At 41.0% G+C, this 19,571-nt stretch overlaps 1 protein-coding gene and 1 long non-coding RNA gene across 6 annotated transcripts in view; one reads left to right on the top strand and one right to left on the bottom strand.

Annotated features, from left to right (window-relative positions):
- LRRC8C (leucine rich repeat containing 8 VRAC subunit C) overlaps positions 1 to 19,571 on the top strand; it is an 80,625-nt gene that overhangs the window by 51,113 nt on the left and 9,941 nt on the right. The gene's annotated exons all lie outside the window — the stretch shown is intronic.
- Positions 921 to 18,677, bottom strand: LOC109490122. 4 transcript variants are annotated; one of them, XR_004623299.1, is made up of 4 exons: positions 18,508 to 18,575; positions 12,829 to 12,958; positions 11,212 to 11,288; positions 921 to 1,004 (listed from the first exon to the last, which is right to left on the bottom strand). It is a non-coding gene; the product is annotated as an uncharacterized LOC109490122 (long non-coding RNA). The 4 variants fall into 4 exon arrangements; XR_004623300.1 differs by lacking the exons at positions 921 to 1,004; positions 18,508 to 18,575 and adding an exon at positions 18,625 to 18,677 and having other exon boundaries at positions 11,156 to 11,288; XR_002143357.2 differs by lacking the exon at positions 921 to 1,004 and having other exon boundaries at positions 11,156 to 11,288.

Consider the following 19,571-nt stretch of genomic DNA (forward strand, 5'->3'; position numbering starts at 1 on the left):
ATGGGAAATGGAAAGTTAGAGAAATGACTAAAAGGGAAAATGGAAAGTTAGAGAAAATGAATTTCCTGAATTACATCTTAGATTTTCTAAAAGATTATTCGCTATACACCTGCCATAAAAAAGAATAACTTTCACCCTATAGTAAACATTAAAGAAACAAAAAATAAAACATGGTATAAATTAAGAAAGTAAAAACATCCCATATATCCATATTACAAATGAAAGTAATGTTCCTTAGGGGGAGAATTTGAGCTCTTGTTTTAATTCTCATATAATCATCTGAAATTGTCTTAATGACTGATGATTTCATAAACAAAACGTTCTCTATGAAGCTAAAATTCCTTTCCCAATTCCAAGGCAACAGTTTAAATACTTAAATAATCATTAAAATCATATCATAAAATAGGGTCTTAGGCCTTGGGTTTCCCTTTGTAAAGTGAAAGTGTGATCTTTCTGATCTTACTTACAAAACAAGTTACTCCTGTGGTTCAAAAACATGACAAAGCAAAATCTAACGTAGGGTTACAAGAACACTCAGTGGTGGTGGCTCAGTTGGTTAAGCGGCTGCCTTCAGCTCAGGTCCTGATCCCGGAGTCCTGGGATCGAGTCCCGATCAGGCTCCTTGCTCAGCGGGAAGCCTTCTCTCTCTGCCTGCCACTCCCCCTGCTTGTGCTTTCTCTCTGTGTGTGTTAAATAAATAAGTAAAATTAAAAAAAAAAAAAACCAACCAGTAGTCCAATAACTTTTTGACTCTTTTCAAAATGGCTTCTTCCAATGGCAAGGAAAAGTTGCTTGTTTATTCCTAAAAAATTGTGTTCAGCAGCGCCTGGGCGGCTCCATCGGTTGAGCGTCCAGCTCTTGGTTTCAGCTCAGATCTTGATCTCAGGGTGGGTTGTGGGATCGAGCCTCACTCAGCTCGAGCTCAACAGGAAATCTGCTTGGGTTTCTCTCTCTTCCTCTTCCTTCCGTCTCTCTCCTGTGTGTGCACGCTGCGTGCGCTCTTGCTTTTTAAAATAAATAAATAAAATCTTAAAAAAATATATGTGTGTTCATATAGGTTTAACAGTATGCATTTTGAAAATGTGGGGAAAGGAGAAGTTGTTACCTATGAATCAGTTATCAGTGCCCATTCTTTTTTGCCCTGATGTAAAAGGGTTACAGTCAACACTTGAGTCTTACTCTTATGACAAATATTTGTCCATTTCCAAGCAAGTAGCTATTTTTGAGGCTGCCATGCAATAAGAGCATGTATAAAAAGCATTCCTTAGATTACATCAGTGCACATTAGAAGCCAACGTAAACTCATTGTAAACCAGGAGACTGTACGTATCCTATTCCTGTACAGTCATACACCCTTAAGGGCCAATCGTGTAAACACCCAACTTTGTGCTATAAACAACACTATTCAAAACTCAACACACTCAATAAAATGGAACAAATCCTGAAAGGTCAACACATTGCTTCCTGGAAAAATAAGATTGCTTTAGATCTCTGCTCCGTGACTCCAGGTTATCTTATTATGACCAAATCCAAAACAGCCCACAGGCAGGCTGTTACCAAATATAGCGTTAGTAGTTAGAAACCAGAAACAGGAACTGGAAGAAACAAGCCCCCTGGAAGTCCAAGGGGACCGCTTTGTGACTGTTACACAAGAAGGACATTTCCTGCTTTCTGAATTAGGAAAGAAAAGAAACCCCAGAGAATGATTTCAGTGACTTGAAAGCACCTACTGAAAAATCCGTGGGGACTTAACCCAATCCCAAGGTGCAGTGTGGCCAACAGGGTCACCCCAGAGAGGAGTTCGGGACACCTGAGCTTGTCGGTCAGAGTCAATTCCCCACTGTGCTTTCTGGTGCACGTGGAAGGTAACTTCTGCTTCTCTGAGTTAGAGCCGTCAGTGTCAACCCCACAGCCAGCGGCCTGTCGGTGAAGGGGCTCACGGCAGTTCACTGGAAAGTAGAGATGACAGACTCCAGGATGATTCTAGAGGAGTTCATTTTGATAATGTGCCCTGGATTCTGGCTTCTGTCTCCTTCCCCCACCCTCTGGCCCATCCTGTCTGGATTTTTAGTAGATCTTTGTCTCTTGTCAAATTTGAATTGAGAGATGGAGACTCAGAAATTCTTTCTTAGATTAGCCTATTGTTTTAGGTGTAACTCAGAATTCTGATGAAAGAGTAGATGGCCTTAATGAGGAGACTGAAAATGAAGCCCTCATCCAAGATCTGTGTTGTTGTTGTTGTTGTTGTTGTTGTTGTTGTTTTTGGTAAGATTTTATTTATTTGTCAGAGAGAGTGAGAGCATGCACAAAAGGAGGGGGAACAGGGGGAGCAGGAGGCAGAGGGAGAAGCAGGCTCCCTGCCGAGCAAGGAGGCCGATGCGGGACTCCATCTCAGGACTCTGGGATCATGACCTGAGCAGAAGGCAGCCTGATCAATCAACTGAGCCACCCAGGCGTCCCTAAAATCTGTTTATTATAAAGTTTCTGTGTACCCTCATGTCACCATTCTACTTTGGGTCTTTGAGGAATGTAAAACAGAAGTCATTTGATGGTGAAAATCATTTTAAAGAGCAACCTTTCCCATCTCTGTTGGACGGTGGCGGTTGCTTTTCGGAAAACACTATTTCAAAGTCCCTGTTGCATCTAAGTAATTAAAATATGCCTTAGTTAGGACTTCCTTGTTATGGTGGTTTATTCAAACTGATACTTTTGATCTTCCCTAGAACTTGACTCTTGTCATCTATCTCCTTGACAATTTAATGTGTAGTGAATTCCTGGCCACAAGAATAATATATGAGTGCCTTTCACCTCATCCTCTTGGGTTTAACATGGGCATGGATCTAAATGCTTTTCTTAGATCATCTGGTGCCGTCCGATGCCAGTTAGTGAATGAGGAACAGTTCCTTTTATCTCACTATTATGGATTGTTATGATCATGTTACCTATTGATTGTTTAATAATGCATCTTTTCCTTCAAATAACACAGCACTGTTGGACTTCAGGTGTGTGAGTGTGTGTGTATGTTTTCCTATAAGAAGCAAATGAGATTTACCATATATTTGGTCTCTGTTGTTGATCCTGGGTTATAAGTCACCAAGACCTGTGTTTAAATGTCTCTGTTGAGTAGGTTTGCTCTGATATGGAGGGCATGATCTTGTGTTTCTAGTCAGGGCTCTGCACCTGGAGACCCTCTCCAGTCCTCTAATCCTATCCACCGAACAGACCCGCTAGTCCTCCACTGCTCACTTGCTTCCTCTCAAAGTCTGCTCCTTCCCATTTCACTGAGGACACTGACAACATAAGGGTCCTCTCATCCACACAGGGGCCCTGAGATAAAGATGCAGCTAATACTGGGACTATATTTTAACTGTAAGGCTAGTAAATTTCTAGGTTATATCTGGAGTCTTCTGTTTAGTATAAAGAGTGCTGCTCCTTCTTCCTCTACGGTACTATTTTCCTTTATAAACTCTTGCATTTTTGTTATGTTTATTTTATAATTTCTATTGTTTTAGAACAGCTAGCCTTTGTATAGTTAAAAAAATTAACCCAGAATTGTTTTGTGCTCACTTTTTAAAATATGTAGTAAAACACTCCCAGCTAGAAGATACATACCAACCAAAAGATTTAACAAAAAAACAAGATACCAATAATAATAGCAACTATCACTTATATAGGAATTAAGCCAACCAAGAATACACAGGAACCTCACAGAAAGCTTTAAAATGTCTAGTAAATGACATATAAGACAATTCGAATTAATGGAGGGAGATTATATGTCCTTAGATAGCACAGAATGGATATTGCAAAGAGGTCCAGTCCCCACAAATTATTTTATGAATAAAAGCAATATTAATAAAATTCCAATTTGATTTTTTTAGAAACTCGATAAACTTATACCAAAATTTATATGACAAGTGCTCAATTATGGTGGTGGTAGGGAATAGAGTGGCATAAAGGGATAAAAGGAAAGAAAGAGAGGGGTAGGAGGAGGGAAAGAGAGGGAGGGAAGAAGGAAGAGGCATTGCAGGAATGATAATTACTATGCACTGAGGAATATGGATAATTCAACCCTGTACCATTGAGGTTCCCCTCTCCCTACCATACACACACACACACACACACCACCCCAACTATGTGAACTAATTTCTTTAAATATTCTTTATAGAATATGAGTCAGGTGCTCCATTTAAAACATCCTTTTTTTCAGTTGTAAACTTCTTTTTTTTTTTTTTAAAGATTTTATTTATTTGACAGAGATAGAGACAGCCAGCGAGAGAGGGAACACAAGCAGGGGGAGTGGGAGAGGAAGAAGCAGGCTCATAGTGGAGGANACACACCACCCCAACTATGTGAACTAATTTCTTTAAAGATTCTTTATAGAATATGAGTCAGGTGCTCCATTTAAATCTCATCCTTTTTTTCAGTTGTAAACTTCTAAATCTCTGTGCAAATGTTTCTATTGTATTTCACAAGCTAGAAATTTCTTTTTTTTTTTTTCCAAGCTGGAAATTTCTTAACTCCAAATTCCACAACTAGAAGAATCATTAGCTGTACGAGTCATCATCCTTTTGTTTCAAAAGCAAAAATCTAGCTGGAAGAATTACCTCTAAGTGATATAAACTCCGTAAGGCTATGCCTTATGTCAGGTTTATCCTCTATCCCCAGGACCAAGAGCAGTAGCAAGCCAGTGTAAGCGCTCACTAGAATCCATTCTGTGGAACGAAGAGGTGAATGAGCAAGGAAGAGTAGATGAGANCAGGACCAAGAGCAGTAGCAGGCCAGTGTAAGCGCTCACTAGAATCCATTCTGTGGAACGAAGAGGTGAATGAGCAAGGAAGAGTAGATGAGACCGTTATTGCCAAGTAGAAAGGTGCAGTGGGCATCTAACAGCTGTGGAAAGGGGGTGAGACCTTTGAACCACAGAGACAGTATATCCATTTGTGGGCATCACACACCATAACTTAAGGGACTGTGACCAGTACAAGAGAGAAACCCACACCCCCTGTCTGAGGCCTGGTGGAAGGTATGCTTAGCCTAAAGTTGAGAAGATTAATGGGAACATGAGATTGCATAGCAGATGCTTGAAGAGGTGCCATGTGGAAAGTTGAAATGGCTTCAGCTTATTCCAGTGTCCTAGAACACCAAATAGAACCAATAGCAGAAGTTTTAGGAAGGAAGAGTTTGGCTCAGTACAACCCAGACTCTCAAAAAGTCTAGAAGTTTCTGAAAATGTCATGTGAAGTAATGAGTTTTCTCTTATTAGAGATGCCCTTCCAGAAAGTGAATAGCCCAAGAATCCGTGTGTCATGCAAACAATGTTCCTTTGTTCTCTACATATAATAAACGGTGCTAAGCAGTGAGGTCAGGCAGTGATAAAAAATGATAAGTCCCTGGTAAAAATAAATAAATAAACAGTTAAAATACAACATTAGATATAAGTGCTTTGAGAAAATTAAAGCCATATAAGGAGAGAGAGTGACAAGTATCCTACTCTAAAGAGGGTGGTCCAAGAAGTCCTCTCTGAAAAGGTGACATTTGAGTAGAATTAGAGGAGTGGAGGGAGGGATGTGGGTGTCTAGAGGAAGACAATGCCAGCAAAGGCAACAGAAGAGGCCAGTGTGCCAGGTCCAGTGGGAGCACAAGGGAATGTCACCCCTTACAGTTTTTCTCCTTTGCATCGTCTTCATCAGGTTTGACATCAGTATTAACCTAAATTGAGCATCACCACTGGTGCCCTGGGCACTGTGCTTCCGCAAATATCAGTGGTCTTAGATTTAAGCTTTCAGATTTCAGTCTGACTTGTGAGATGTAGGACAAAGAATTTAATCGCATAGCGTTTGGGACCTAGGACCTTATGAACTGCTAAAGCAATTAGCATGACCCGTTGTTAACACTTCAGCCAGAGTGTATGGCAGAAAATGTCAAGAGCATATCTCATTGTCCCTACAAGACTTGAAGTTACCAAAAGGCAGGATGCATGTCTGATTCATCTCTGTGTCCACCTGCATGTCTTAGACCTGACATGCACTCAAGAAATGTGTCGAGTGGATGCATTAACATGCATCAGCAGCTCTAAGAATTCAGTGACTGTCTTAATAAAAACAATGATATGAACATGCAGCTTCAAACTGAATCATAAACTGACAGAGGAAAGCTTTGTGTGGGGTAATTAATGAAGAGGTAATAAAAATCAGATCTTCCCCCAAAAGTAGAAAAAGGAGCCAGTAGCAAGTAATTTTCCTTTAGTGATATCAGAGATTAAACGCAGTCTTCTAAAACTGGGTAGCACAGGGGAAGCATTATTCTTAGAATAATTAGCATAAGCCTTGGACAAAGAAGTGAGATAGGCCCTATGTTTGAGCAACAGACTTGGAAAAAAAAAGTTCTTTGAGGATGTATTGCAATAATGTGCTAGAGAGAGATCAACACACCCTGACTTATATATGGTTATATGCCCTCATGTGCTAGAAAACTACAGCCCAAAATTTGTGTAGAAAAAAATACCATGCTGTTTTGGCATAGAAACTTCCAGAAATTGAGCTGCCTCAGCGGAACAAGTTATAGAGTCAGTTCGGTGAGACCAGTGGAATATATTTTACAGAACTGAGAATTTATGTTTTGACCATATGTGGTTGTTTTATAATAAAATTGTAGTTGAGTGCCATGGCAAAAACCAGGTTTTTCTTATCCAGACAGTTGCCCATTTATTCGGATGTTGTGCAGAGAAGTATACTGCCAACATCCCAAAGTAAACCATACTATGGGCAGTGATTAAGTTCCCTAACAGTATTAATACTTGACCTTGTGCCCAGGGATGGGATTTTATGAGCTTCCCTAAAAGTCTAAAAACCTCCATGTTGTTTTGTGGGAAAATGCTTTCTTCACTCTAAACAACAGGTTTTCAAGTGGACTCTTGAGGGCTTTTTAACGTTCATTAACTCTCTCGTATACTTTAGTCTTTCGGGGATTTTTAAAAATTAACTTAAAATTTAGTGGTTCTTGAGTAATGGTGGTACTTTCATGATACAGGTTTATTCTATTCTCTGAAGTTTGTAGTCCTGCCCTAATTAAATTTCTTCAAAGAAATAAAAAAGCAGAATTTCAGAATTGCCGGAGAATTTAGAGGTGATTTAGTATAGGTTCCTATCCAACAGAGAAATCTCTTCTATAACATCCTTGACAGATTAATATCAAGTTTCTATCTGAGTATATGTGGTGATAGAGAGAAGTATTCTGTTCAATGAAATTTTTGCCATGAAATTACAAATAAATCAGTACGTATTTGTTGAATGGTGACTAGTACCCAGGACTGTGTTTGGTATTATGGGGAAAACAAAATAATTAAGGAGCTTAAGGAATGGTTGGAGAGAAATGAAAATAACATATTCATTCATTATACCATCTTATTTTGTTGCATGTTAAGTTCTGACAACATGAAACTTGGTCTTGGCTCTGAAGATGTTTACACTGTTGCAAAGGAAAACATTACTATACATCCTTCTAAAATGCAAGATAATTGTTGCAGTGTGTGTGTGCGTACGCGTGCATGTGGTCATCTTTCAGTGGCCATTGTTTGCGATGACTACAAAGGAGGAAGAACAGTTAAGTCTAACTGGGGAAATAGAGTTTGTCAATATTCTATATAGGATTATTTAAATTATATTCCTGGGGGAAGGAAGTATTACGGTATGTTACAAAGAATAAGATTTGTGAGGCAAAGTAAAATTGAATATATGTTCACTTGGAGGATTCTAGCAAATGAGGACTCAGGTTTTTTTGATGTAACAGCATTTCTTCTTCCTAAAGAATAAAGGAATAAAGGCTTTTAAATATGCATAGTGACTTTTCATCATATAATAGCAAGTTCTAAACACTAGCTTTCCTAAGAAGTAAACTATGCTAACTGGCAATATTAGGGTCAGCTATTTTAAAATTGAGCTGAGGTCTCAAAGCATATTAGTCCTTAAGAGCTGGTGAGATTCTTTGCACTGATACCTAAAGCTAAGTCTCTGTGGCTTTAAGTTCAAGCATGTTAGCTTATGTTTTGGGATGTTGATGTTAACTTTTAAAATGTAGGTGCTATGGTGATATATGGAATTGTTGAATCACTATATTGTACACCTGAAATTAATAGAATGCTGTAAGTTAACTGGAATTAAAATAAAAACTTAATTTAAGGGGCACCTGGGTGGCTAGTTGGGTGAGCAACAGCTCTTGGTTTCAGCTCAGGTCATGATCTCAGGGTCGTGGGATCAATCCCTGCATCGGCCTCTGTGCTCAGTGTGGAATCTGCTTGGGATTCTCTCTCTCCTCTCCCTCGACCCCTCCCCTGCTTGCATGTGCTCTCTCAAATAAATAAATCTTTAAAAAATAAAATAAAAACTTAATTTTAAAAAAGAAGAAATCAACCACACCATCAACCACAAGTCTTTTGTCTAATAAACAGGCCATCAATTACATCATCATTTTACCTTGGAAGAAACCTTGTGTGCTCACTGGAAATGCAAAACCTGGGTTGAGTTTTCTAATTTCAGCTACATCAGCTAAATTTAAAGAGGAAAGTTAAATCCTTCCCCCCAAGCTCAAACAGAAAGCGTGAACTCTCCCATGGATAGGTTTTTAGGTGAAACACATGGCTTTTCTGAGCCTCCATTTTATTAATGAGCAGAATAGGCATTTCCATTTCACAGTTTATTGTGAAAAAATGGTGGTAAAATAGAAATATATTACTTTTATTCTCTTTAACTGAAGACTTCAAATGCCTTCATCTGGTGCATTTCCTTATAGCCTTAAGTGTGATTAGTTGGGTTCTCTGGTAAACAGATTGAGAAAGGTCTAAGATAAAGGACCAAATGCTCAATTCTTCCCTCTCCCAGAGGACCATACAGGAGCTTGGTAGAGGACAAGACCAGTCAAGAGAACATTTGATGAAAGCTCAGCTCTGGTCCCAAAGTCGCTATATCCATCTCCTGGTGAGCTAAGCCAGACCTCAGATAGTCACAAGGCCTTCATTTCCCTAAGCACCAAAGGCTATGTGACCTGGATGAGGAGGGACTGGGGGGCAGCTCAAGAAGCTTCCTTATGCTCTTTCCCTGCACTTTAATCTTTGCCTGCCTGGACCGGGAAAGGGGACACTCGAGCAAGGAAGAGACCAAGGCGGGAAGGGAGGGTGGGGTGAGGGGAAGAGGGGAGGAGGAGATCGCTGATTCACCCTAAAGCCAAGGAGAGAGCTTGTCTGAGCTATCCTCCCCAGGCCCTCCTTCAGTACTGTCCACTTCCAAGACAGAGGCAGCTCTAGACACAGCATGTGACCAGCTTCAAGGAAGAAGAGAGACTTCAAAGTGGTGACTCCCAAGGGAAACTCTAAGGAGAGTCCAGACGAACTAATCTTGAGAGCTCTTGCCACTTGAACTCAGAGCCTTCACTCCTTATGAGCACCAAGGTTCACTACTTTTCCTTTAATGCTACTATCTCTACTAGCCCCGTTTCTCCTAGAAAGAAGGAAGGAGGAACAAAGAAGAGTCTTACGTTCTGCCCAGAGGTCAACCATCTAGATAAGTCAGACAAAGATCCATAACTGGAATTCACTCCTTGTGGTAAAAGATCTATTTCCCTGGAATGTGTGGAACCTTTCTTATCCAAATGAATGATATTTGGAGTCCAGATAGGTCAGCTTCCAAAAAGCATGATGATTTCCTACCATCCAACAAACCCAAATGACTAAGAATTGCCATGACTCTTGCCTTACCTGCAAGCCTTCTATGATGTCATAATGAGGTACAGATATTCTCTCATAAACGATACCATCTGTTCCTTCACATAACATTGACCACAGCCTTGACATCTTTCGCATGCTGAGTGCTGTTGCAATTTATTGATTATCAGAGTAAATTTCTAAATGATCATTTTCTAAAAAACCCTTTCAGTACAGCTTTTTGTCTGTACTTCCACAGTGCTTCCATTGTTTAGAATGATGCATTTTTGTGCGGCTTGTTCAGCACTGTTGTCTAGCTAGCCCAGGAGATTTATGTTTCTCTTTGGACTCCCCCAATTTCTTCCTTCTTACTCCTGTTCACAGATTTATCAGTGAACTACAGGGTGTCCAGGGCTAAGTCAGTTGAGTACAGAACTAGGATTTCAGTTCCTGGAGATTGCTTCAAAAAGAGCTTTCCCTTCATTATTTCAAGAGCATAATTATAAATATTTTACATTCCTCAGGCAACTGAAACAAACTGTGTCTATTATGAATCATTAACTGTAGGTTCCTAATGTTTATCCATAGTTTTTTTATATCCACTACATTTTCTCACATGGTTTTGACTTTGAAATGCTTTCCACTTAAATCTTAAATTGCCATGAATCAAATAATTCACTAGTCCACTTGGCTTATGGAAAAATGCCATGAAGCAAAAACAGTTTTGAATCTGATCCACTCTCTCATTTTTTAATTTTTTTTTCTAGTGCCTTTTGCATCCCGCAGCAACCGACCTCATAAGGAGAAGAAAACACAATGTAGATACCACTAAGATATAAGAAATGAGAGCACCCTTCATAGCTGGAACATCTCAGGCTAACCAGAGGTTAAAAAAATTAACATTTGGGGTGCCTGGGTGGCTCAGCCAGTTAAGCGACCAACTCTGGATTTTGGTTCAGGTCATGATCTCAGGGTCGTGAGGTCAAGCCCTGCAGTGGGGCTCTGCACTGGGCATAGAGTCTGCTTAGGATTCTCTCTCTCTCTCCCTCTCCCCATCCCCCACTGCACTCACAAAAGTGGACGTGCTCACGCTCTCTCTAAAAATAATTAATGAAAATAAAATGACATTTATAGTATGTATAGTCATCCTTCCCCTCAAAAAGTCAGTGTGTCTGTATTACAGTGATAGGAGAATCACCTTTATTAAGGGAAGTATCAGATGTAGACATGATCCTAAGGCAGACGTGGTGGTTTCTTTTTTACTGTGCCTCCCAAATTTGTCTCCCTGTTTGTGTATCTTAAATGAGTAGGCACTTAGCTCCGGCTTTAGGAATCACTAGGCAGACCTCATTTGGCAATTTGGAAGTTGTGTGAAATGAATTGTTTCATCTCAGAGGAAGGTAGCTAGAAGCCAAATATTTCCAGATGTTCACTGGCATCTGATTTTATAAGTGTGCGTGCTTGCCGTTGTTGTAGTTTGTTTCCCTTTGGTGGGAAAAATGTGTTTGTTTACTCACCTCATATTTACTGTGCTCCTAATCCGTGCCAGGTGGTGTTGGTGAGGATGGAGTCCGCCTCTAAAGAGCTTCCTGGTCTAGGAGGTAAAAGGATGAGCAATTATGCTGTGTTTCCTTAGGAGCTGTGATGGGGGCCAACCAGGGCTTAAAAGACTGTTCCAGTTCTTTTTTTTTCTTTTTTAAGATTTTATTTATTTGTTTGAGAGAGAATGGGGGGGGGTGTACTAGCAGGGGGAGGGGCAGAGGGAGAGGGAGAAGGAGGCTCCCCACTGAGCAGGGAGTCCGATGTGGGGTTCGATCTCAGGACCCTGGAAGCATGACCTGAGCTGAAGGCAGATGCTTAACCAACTGAGCCACCCAGGTGCCCAGTTCTGTTTAATTATATATCCTTATTCTGTACAGTAATGACTCAAGAAAGTATGCTTTAACTTTTTCAGTGTTTAATTCTTCTCCCGGACTAATGGCATTCAGTTCCCTCAGGCACAGAAGTTTCTGATAATGCTCAACTCAAGAAAATGTGTTTGATGCCTGGGTGTTAGTCATGTGCAGGTGAACCCTATAGCAAGTGTACTGTTGCTCTACCTTCCCACCGAGAGAATCCATAAATTCAAAAATTCAAGTTTTAATCAGTTCATCCCTCCAATCCCTTGAATTTTGCTTCAAGGACATGGACTCCGGGCATCAGAGGTGCCAGGGTATGACCTTTTTTTTCCTTCTCCTTCCCCCATTGCTATCAAGGCAATGAGCAACCAATAAAACATTTTACTCAGCCCTTGTGTTTGTTAATTAACACTTTAAAATTGGGCAATTTGCTTAAGACTGGTACATTTCCCCCCCTCTTTCTTGTTACTCTCTGGCTATGCACTTCCTCTATACACTGTGTGTTATTACCTGTCCCCCATATAAGGACACAAGGAGCCCCACAGCCCTGCAGTTCTGCATTCCCGTTTCCCCTGGAGATGGGCGCTGGCTTGTGCTGGTGAGAGGGAGGCCGTGTGTGGTGCTCGGGGATGTCTGTGTTTGTGCTCCCGTGGTCACTGCCCCCAAGTATACATGCACTGGCCTTGGAGGATAGCAAGACGTGTGAATCAGACATTTGCTGAGAACGAACGCATTTAGATGTTTACTAACCCTTTAGAACCATCTTTCCCACCTTTTCAGTTCCTTTTCTTTCTCACCAAGATTTGTTTGTACCTAAAATATTTCCAGTGGTTAGCCCTGAAACAAAATCTGCATTTTCAGAGCGAATCCTGTCACTGGTGGAGGCAAATAGTGTCTCTTGAGAATTGGTGCTTTCTTTCTCTTCTAGCACCTTGCTTCTGGGAGGGTAACTTTGTAATTCACTGATAACGTAGAGACGTGCTAATTAACTTCCTTCCCTTCTCCCAGGAGAAATGAGTCTACCTCAGAGAGGAAGACCCGCACTTGACCTTTGGCATCTTTTCTCTTACTCTTCCCAAGTGCAACCCTTTGCTTCTGCCTCTGGAACCACGAGGTTCTGACCTTAACCCTCCCATAATCCATCCAAGTCCAGTAGCTTCAAAGTCCGAATGAAGGTGCTCCACCCCCACGAAGCCCACCCTGCTTACGCCAAGCCCGAGTGTTTATTGTACTTACCGCGCCGTTCATTGGGTGGATATACTGCCTCGTTTGCACCCCTGACTTCTCATATGACGCTTTATGTCTCTCCAGTAGAAGTGTAAGTGCTCGTCGAACAGCAAACCTTGGTTATGCCTCCTTGATTTTCCTATGGTGCTTAGCATAGAGTGGATATTCAAGAAGTTTTTGTTGTTAGAACTAAAACCTCTCTATCCTTAGTATCTCTGAACAAGCCCTGGGAAATAGGTCTTTAGGATATGTTTCTTGCTAGGTCATTCTTGGGTTAGGAGAGATTTTTTTTTGATGTCACACTGGGGGCAAATCTGGATGATTCGCTGCAGGGGAGAACCCTTTGGAATCAGCTGTATTTGAATCTGTGGGGTGGGAAGAGGATACAGTTAATCTCCTTTATATCGGCCCATCTGCCTCTTTGTGGCTGCCATCTACCTGTTTGTAACTAGCCATTACCAAGTTAAAACACTTCCTCTTCGAGACGCCTGGGTGGCTCAGTCAGTTAAGTGTCTGCCTTTGGCTCAGGTCATGATCAGGGTCCTGGAATCGAGCCCCACATTGGGCTCCTTGCTCAGCGGGAAGCCTGCTTCTTCCTCTGCCTGCTGTTCTCTTGATCTCACTCTCCCTCTCTGACAAATAAATAAAGAAATAAAATCTTTTAAAAATATATAAAGCACTACCTCTTAAAGAATCAACCCCCATCTAAAGAATATGCCTGGATCACAAGTTAGCATATTGGAATGACACCTGCCGTTTTATCACACACAGCAAATTTTCTCACTGCTTTCAGTGATAATACAGTCATAACTATGACTTAAAGTCTAAACGAGAGAAATAATTTGGGGGTTATAATGTATAGAAAAAGAGTAATGGACTTAATTGTTGAGGTTGTAGGACAGTACGTACTCTCATATACTGTTATTGGGAGATGAATAAAGAAATTCAGCCTTTGTTTGGTGGGGAGAGGAATTCGGCATGACAGGTGTACCTTGTCTGGCACTACCCAGGCAATGCTGATTCCTCATTATTTTAGTCTTGAAAGTAAAATTTCATATTAAAACACACACACACATTTCTAATGGAAAAGATACAGAAGCAAGTGTTGCACTTCAAAGCACTCCCTCTGTTCAATGTATATAGCCATGATAAGGTATAAAAAGAGATTTTAAAAATGCATACATGGATTCAAAAACAAGAGAGCATTTCTGTGGAGCAGGAATGGAATACTGAGTGGGGCTGAAGCAACTGCCGGGCTGTGAGCCAAAAGCAGGCAGTAGCAGCCAGGGCTCGGCTCCCGCCAGCAAGGGGAGCTAAAAATGCGCGAAATGAGATAAGAGACTGGGAGCCTGGTCACTGTTTGAAGCCAAAGGCCGCGGCTCCCGAAAGGAAGCTGAAAAGAATGACAAGTAACTGGATGGTGGACTGGTGCTTCTGAGGAAACCGTGCCTCCCAGCCAGGAGCTGAGCCAGCCTGCCTGCTGTTTCCCGACCGGATCCGTGAGACCCTGACTTTGGAGCGGAACATCAGAATGCTGCGATAAGAGCCAGCGGTGGGTTGGGGGCCTGGGGGTTGGGTGCAGGAAACCACAAAAGAGCGCGCAAGAGATGGTGGGAGACAATCTCCATCTCAGAACCAGCCTCCCACCAAGAGCACAGGAAGAAAACCATGTTCAGAGAAGGCTCTCAGCAAAATCAGCCGTTGGAACATTGATTCACTTGAGACCAAACTAGATTTTGAAACAAATAATGAAGTCCAAATAAATACACTGACAATGGTCCAAGAGAAAGATACACCATTAAAAAATGGGGAGATGTGACAGAAGAGCAAATGGATATAAAACATTTAGAAATTTTGGAAATAAAAAGTCCCTGAATTTAAAAATATGAAAAATAAGACTGTGAATTAGATAAGAATCCAAAGTTAACCCAGAGCCCAGCACAGAGAGGCAGGGATTAAAAAGCACACACACCGTGGGTGATTGCCGAGAGGCTCTAACATACGTCTAATAGGAACGACAGGGGAAACATGGAAGAAATGATGGCGCAAGGTGGGAGCAATATTTAAAGAAATTTTGCTGAAGTCTTCCAAAATTGAAGAAAGTTGAGTCCTTAGCTACAGATATTGAGCAGGATTAATCCACATATATCCAGAATTAAAGTGAAATTGTAGAGGATCTGGGGTTGAAGGCAAGAGCTTAAAGAGATAGATGGTAGAGAAAGATAGATTGCCCACTAAAGAACAAACTCGAGGTGACAGCAGGCTTCCCAGCAGCGAAAATATAGGCCAGAAGAAGATGGAATAGCATTCTAAAGCACTGAAGGGAAATTGCTGTCCACAAGAGAATTTTATAACTTTCTACGCTATTATTCAAGAATGAAAGCAATAGAGACCCGTTCAGATACACAAGGTATATGAGCTTTCAGTCCACAGACCCTTATTAAAAGAATTATTAAGGAATCTCCTTAGAGAAGATGCAGTAACTAAGAAAACTGGTGAGTGCATGATTCCCTAAACCTATAATTAAGCTCAGCCAACGATAGGTGTGTTTTTTTTTTTTTATGTGTGTTTCAGGAGAAAACAAAGAAAGCCCGAGAACAACACAATGGGCTAGTTCAGTGGGTAGTTCCAACATGCTTAGAGCGGGGTTGCAATACTGAAAACTTTAAATGTGTATGTTTTAAGAAATTATAGGTAGCCTCTTTCTAGAAATACAGTCTACACATTACTCACCAGGTGAGGCAGGATGGGAAATAGGAGGTGTGGAATATGTGATCAATACAGCAGAAGGCAGGAAGAAGGAAGGAAAGGGATATATAAAAATAAAAAAATACAGAAATAAATTCAAATATCATTAAATATCCAAATATGAGTGAGCAAAATAATGTCATGGATTAAATTCACTGTAAAAAGAAAGAAGTGATTAGTTTGGATTTTTTTAGGATCCATAAAAGAGACACCTAAAAAATAAAACAAAATCACAGACAGGTGCAAAGTAGATGAAAGAAAAATATTTTTTTTAAAAAACCTGGTGGGGTACTGTTGATGCTAGACAGCATTTAGCCCTGCCACCTTCAAGAATGCACTCTTTATCAAAACAAGATCTATATTTGAGTTTTAAAACATGTGTAAATCTTGTAACCACCGCCACAAACAGGATAGAGCAGAATCTCAATAACCCAAAGGCATTCCCCGGTGCTGAATGTTTGCCATGAACCTCTCAACTGCCCATCTGTTCTCTGTCCTGTTTTGTAGAATGCCATATAAAATCAGACGGCGTGTCATTTTTTGACATTGACATTGGTCTCTGTAGAAAAATTACCTAAATGCATGTCATCATTGGAATGTTTTTAGTAAATTATAGCATAGCCACGCTACGAGTTCTCTGGTCCTCAAAACGAAGCAGAGCCCTGTGTGGCAATGTGCTATGGTCTTCAGGACAGACAACCAAAGGGAAATGCTCAAGTGCAGGAACAGCCCATGTAGTGAGAGCCCATGGGTTTGGATGTCCTATGTATGCACATGCACAGGTAGAGATCTGGAAGGGTGTACCCCAGACTTACCAGTCTTACTAAGGGATGGCACAAAGGTAGGGAAGGAGGAAAGAAGGATGCTACCATCTGTGTTTTTTTTTTTTAAAAAAAAAGGTAATGACAAATGATAAAAATAGTTAGGGATAACATTAAATGTCCAAAATCTCTGTGAGGAAAGCTGTAAAACACTCTTGAAAGGCATAAAATTGGATAGGAACCAATGGAAACACACCGCGGAGAGGGAAAATCAATGCCATAAAGATGTTCATTCTTCTTAAACTAATGTATAAATGTAATTTAATTCCAATAAAAATACCACCATGGCGGGGTTCTTTTTCCTTCTGGATCTGGTGAGTTGATTTAAAGTTTATTGTGAAAGACAAGCATGAGTGTGAACAGTTATCACAGTGATTACTGATGAGTTGACTTTCTCCCGTGCTTGACCTCGAAGGGCCTATTGTTCTTGGTATCCCTACATAATAGCGGACATACAGCAGATATGCCCAAACGCTTGCCTTCTGAGGGCACACACACAACTACTCCGCTCTCCTGTTCTGCCGCTCCCATCAATGTCATTTCTATCTCCAGCATGTTCCAGATAAGCTGGCACTTGCTTCTGTTACTCTGTCTTTGTTATTTCAAGCAGCTTCTCTGAAGCTAAGTGGTTTTGTTTTGTTCTGTTTTGTTTTAACCTCAGCTCTCTGGTGTCTCGTTCATGCAAATGAGATACTTTTTCAACTTGTTACCACAGGTGGGTTCTGCTTTTCACTGCCTTGCGTTTCTGGAAATTGTCTAAATTAAGGGGATCTTATTTTTACATTATCATAGTGGATGTTTTAATTCTAACAAAGTACTGAGACTCAAATAACTATCATCAAAGCTGTATCAGACAATCTAAGACGTAGGCATGACCATTAATGATTGAAAATAGTGACAAGTGCTATCCAAAGGCCCTAATTTTGCCTTGACCGTGCAAGGCATTTCAACAGGTGATAAAGTAGGCACACATTCCACTTAAAAATGCAACTCTTTGCGGGGATAAATGTGACAATTATGATCTTAAATATTTGATTTCTTTTCCTAGATCTGAGGACCACTTCAGGCATGGTTTGGTTGAGTTGTTTCCTTTTTTTTTTTTTTTTTTTTTTAAATTTTTTTTTTTTTTTTTGGGGGGGGGGNTATTTATTTGAGAGAGAGAGAGCATGAGCTGAGGGAGAGGGAGAAGAAGGCTCCCTGCCTGAGGCAGGGCTCAATCCCAGGACCCAGGGATCATGACCAGAGCCGAAGGCAGGCACTTAGGCAATTGAGGCACCCAGGCACCACGGTTATATCCTTTTTTTGAATTCCCAGTTATTTCCTTTTTTGAATTTTCGCTTTGTTCGTCTTGAAAACACACTGAGTTTCATTTTTCCCCCTAAAAACTGCTGTTATCTCAAAATAATTTACAAATGAGAATTTATGAGTCCAAATTTTACTGAGCCCATTTCGGCAATCCCTGAAACCCTTGGGTTTCTTTTCCAGAAACATTACCTAGGTATTAATCACAGTGATGGAACAATTTTACGTGTATATTTTTATCCCTCTGGGGCTTTTCATCATAAGGCCTTGAGGAGCATTTTATACAGGTTTGCCACCTGGACATCAGCTGCTCCTTGGATCTAGGGCATGATGGATCAAATTCCAGTCCCTGGCCCCATGGCCATCTCCAAGTTTTACAGACTCCTGGAAGGATTTGGTTCTCATGGTCCTCATTCCTGCTTCCATGGAAACGGCATTATAGATTTTTACCATCCCAGGCAAATTCTCCCTGTCTGTACAGATTTGATGCACACATGAAAGTTTGTTCCTTTTTGTTGTGATTCTTATAAATTGACTAACAAAAGCTCTGTGTGTGTGTGTCTGTGCGTGTCTCTGTGTAGCAGATTTCACCAAACTTCCAGGCAAGACTGAAAGGTATTTATATCTCAAAATAGAAATAATGAGTATATACTCCAGCCTCCCACCATGTTGCCTGACCCATTTTCTTTGATTCAAGCCCCTCTCTGCTCTGCTGACTCACCTCCTCCGACCTCCAAGCCTATTCATCCCCATATAGAGTAGGGTTGGCCATCTTTGTTGCCATGGCTTCATCTGACCTTTGCTTTCAGTGACTCACCTTGTTTTGTATCCTTCCCCTCCTGGTTCCAAACCAACTCAGATATTTTCCTTAACACAGATGACTTTTATTCAAGAATTATTCTCATATCAGCCTTCAGGATAGTAACTGTCTCACCTTGCTGTATTTTGGATTGGATTCTCTTGTTTATCTTGCTTTTTCCATTTTGTTCTTTCCCCTTACTCCGTTTCCCTCCCTTTCCAGGCTCCTTTTCCCTGCACAAACACCCCTTGTAGCTTCTGTTCTCAAGCCCTTTTCCTTCAAAGGCATTCTGAGGGTTGCCTCTGGATGAAAGTGGTGGAATTCCTCTGCATTGTGACACGTGTGTATGAGCTTGGGGGGGGGGCAGGGGGCGGGGCTTTATCCCTGCTCACCCCCAGCCGCTCTCCCTCAGCCTGCAACCCCAAGGCTCCTTTGAAATTGGTGTTGCAGCCTTTCTGTAAGGCTTCTTTGGCTCTCTAACCTTTAAATGATTGGCTAAAGGTAAATAGAAGTGAGGTATCTAGGTTGAATTAACAGATTTCTCCAAAAAGCAGGAAAGAGGAAACAAAGAATTTCAAGTTCTTACAAGCTGCTGTTTTTTACAAAGATATCACAGAGCACCCTGTGCCGTTTGTTGTTGTGGTTGCGGCTGCTGTTTCAGGAAGCCTGGCTGCCTTACTTTTGTCTGTCTTTCCCTTTTTTACCGTACCTTCAAAAATGCAGATCCTTCTCCCAGTTCTTCTCAATGCTGCCATTTTCAGAAATACTGTGAGTCTTTAACATGGCGGAGGCAACTTCCGTCCTCTGTCCTGAGGCCATTTTACTGTTTAAATCCTCCAACTCTTGCTGTTGGACTCCTGAACCTGCCCTGTTCCTTCTCATAGTCCTGAATTAGGCAACCTGCCGTCACATTTTTGGAGAATTCTGCCCTGAGCTGCATCTCTGCTGGAGTCTTCTTATGAAATGTTCTTTCAGCTGCAGGAGCAGCTATTGTCCTTAGCCTCTGAATTCTAGTATTTTTTCTACTCTGTGCTCACTTCTGAATAGTTAACAGCTGCTGGAAAATAGATCACCGTCCTTCC

This window comes from Ailuropoda melanoleuca, chromosome 2, assembly GCF_002007445.2.
Source record: "Ailuropoda melanoleuca isolate Jingjing chromosome 2, ASM200744v2, whole genome shotgun sequence".
In the NCBI taxonomy this organism is placed as follows: domain Eukaryota; kingdom Metazoa; phylum Chordata; class Mammalia; order Carnivora; family Ursidae; genus Ailuropoda; species Ailuropoda melanoleuca.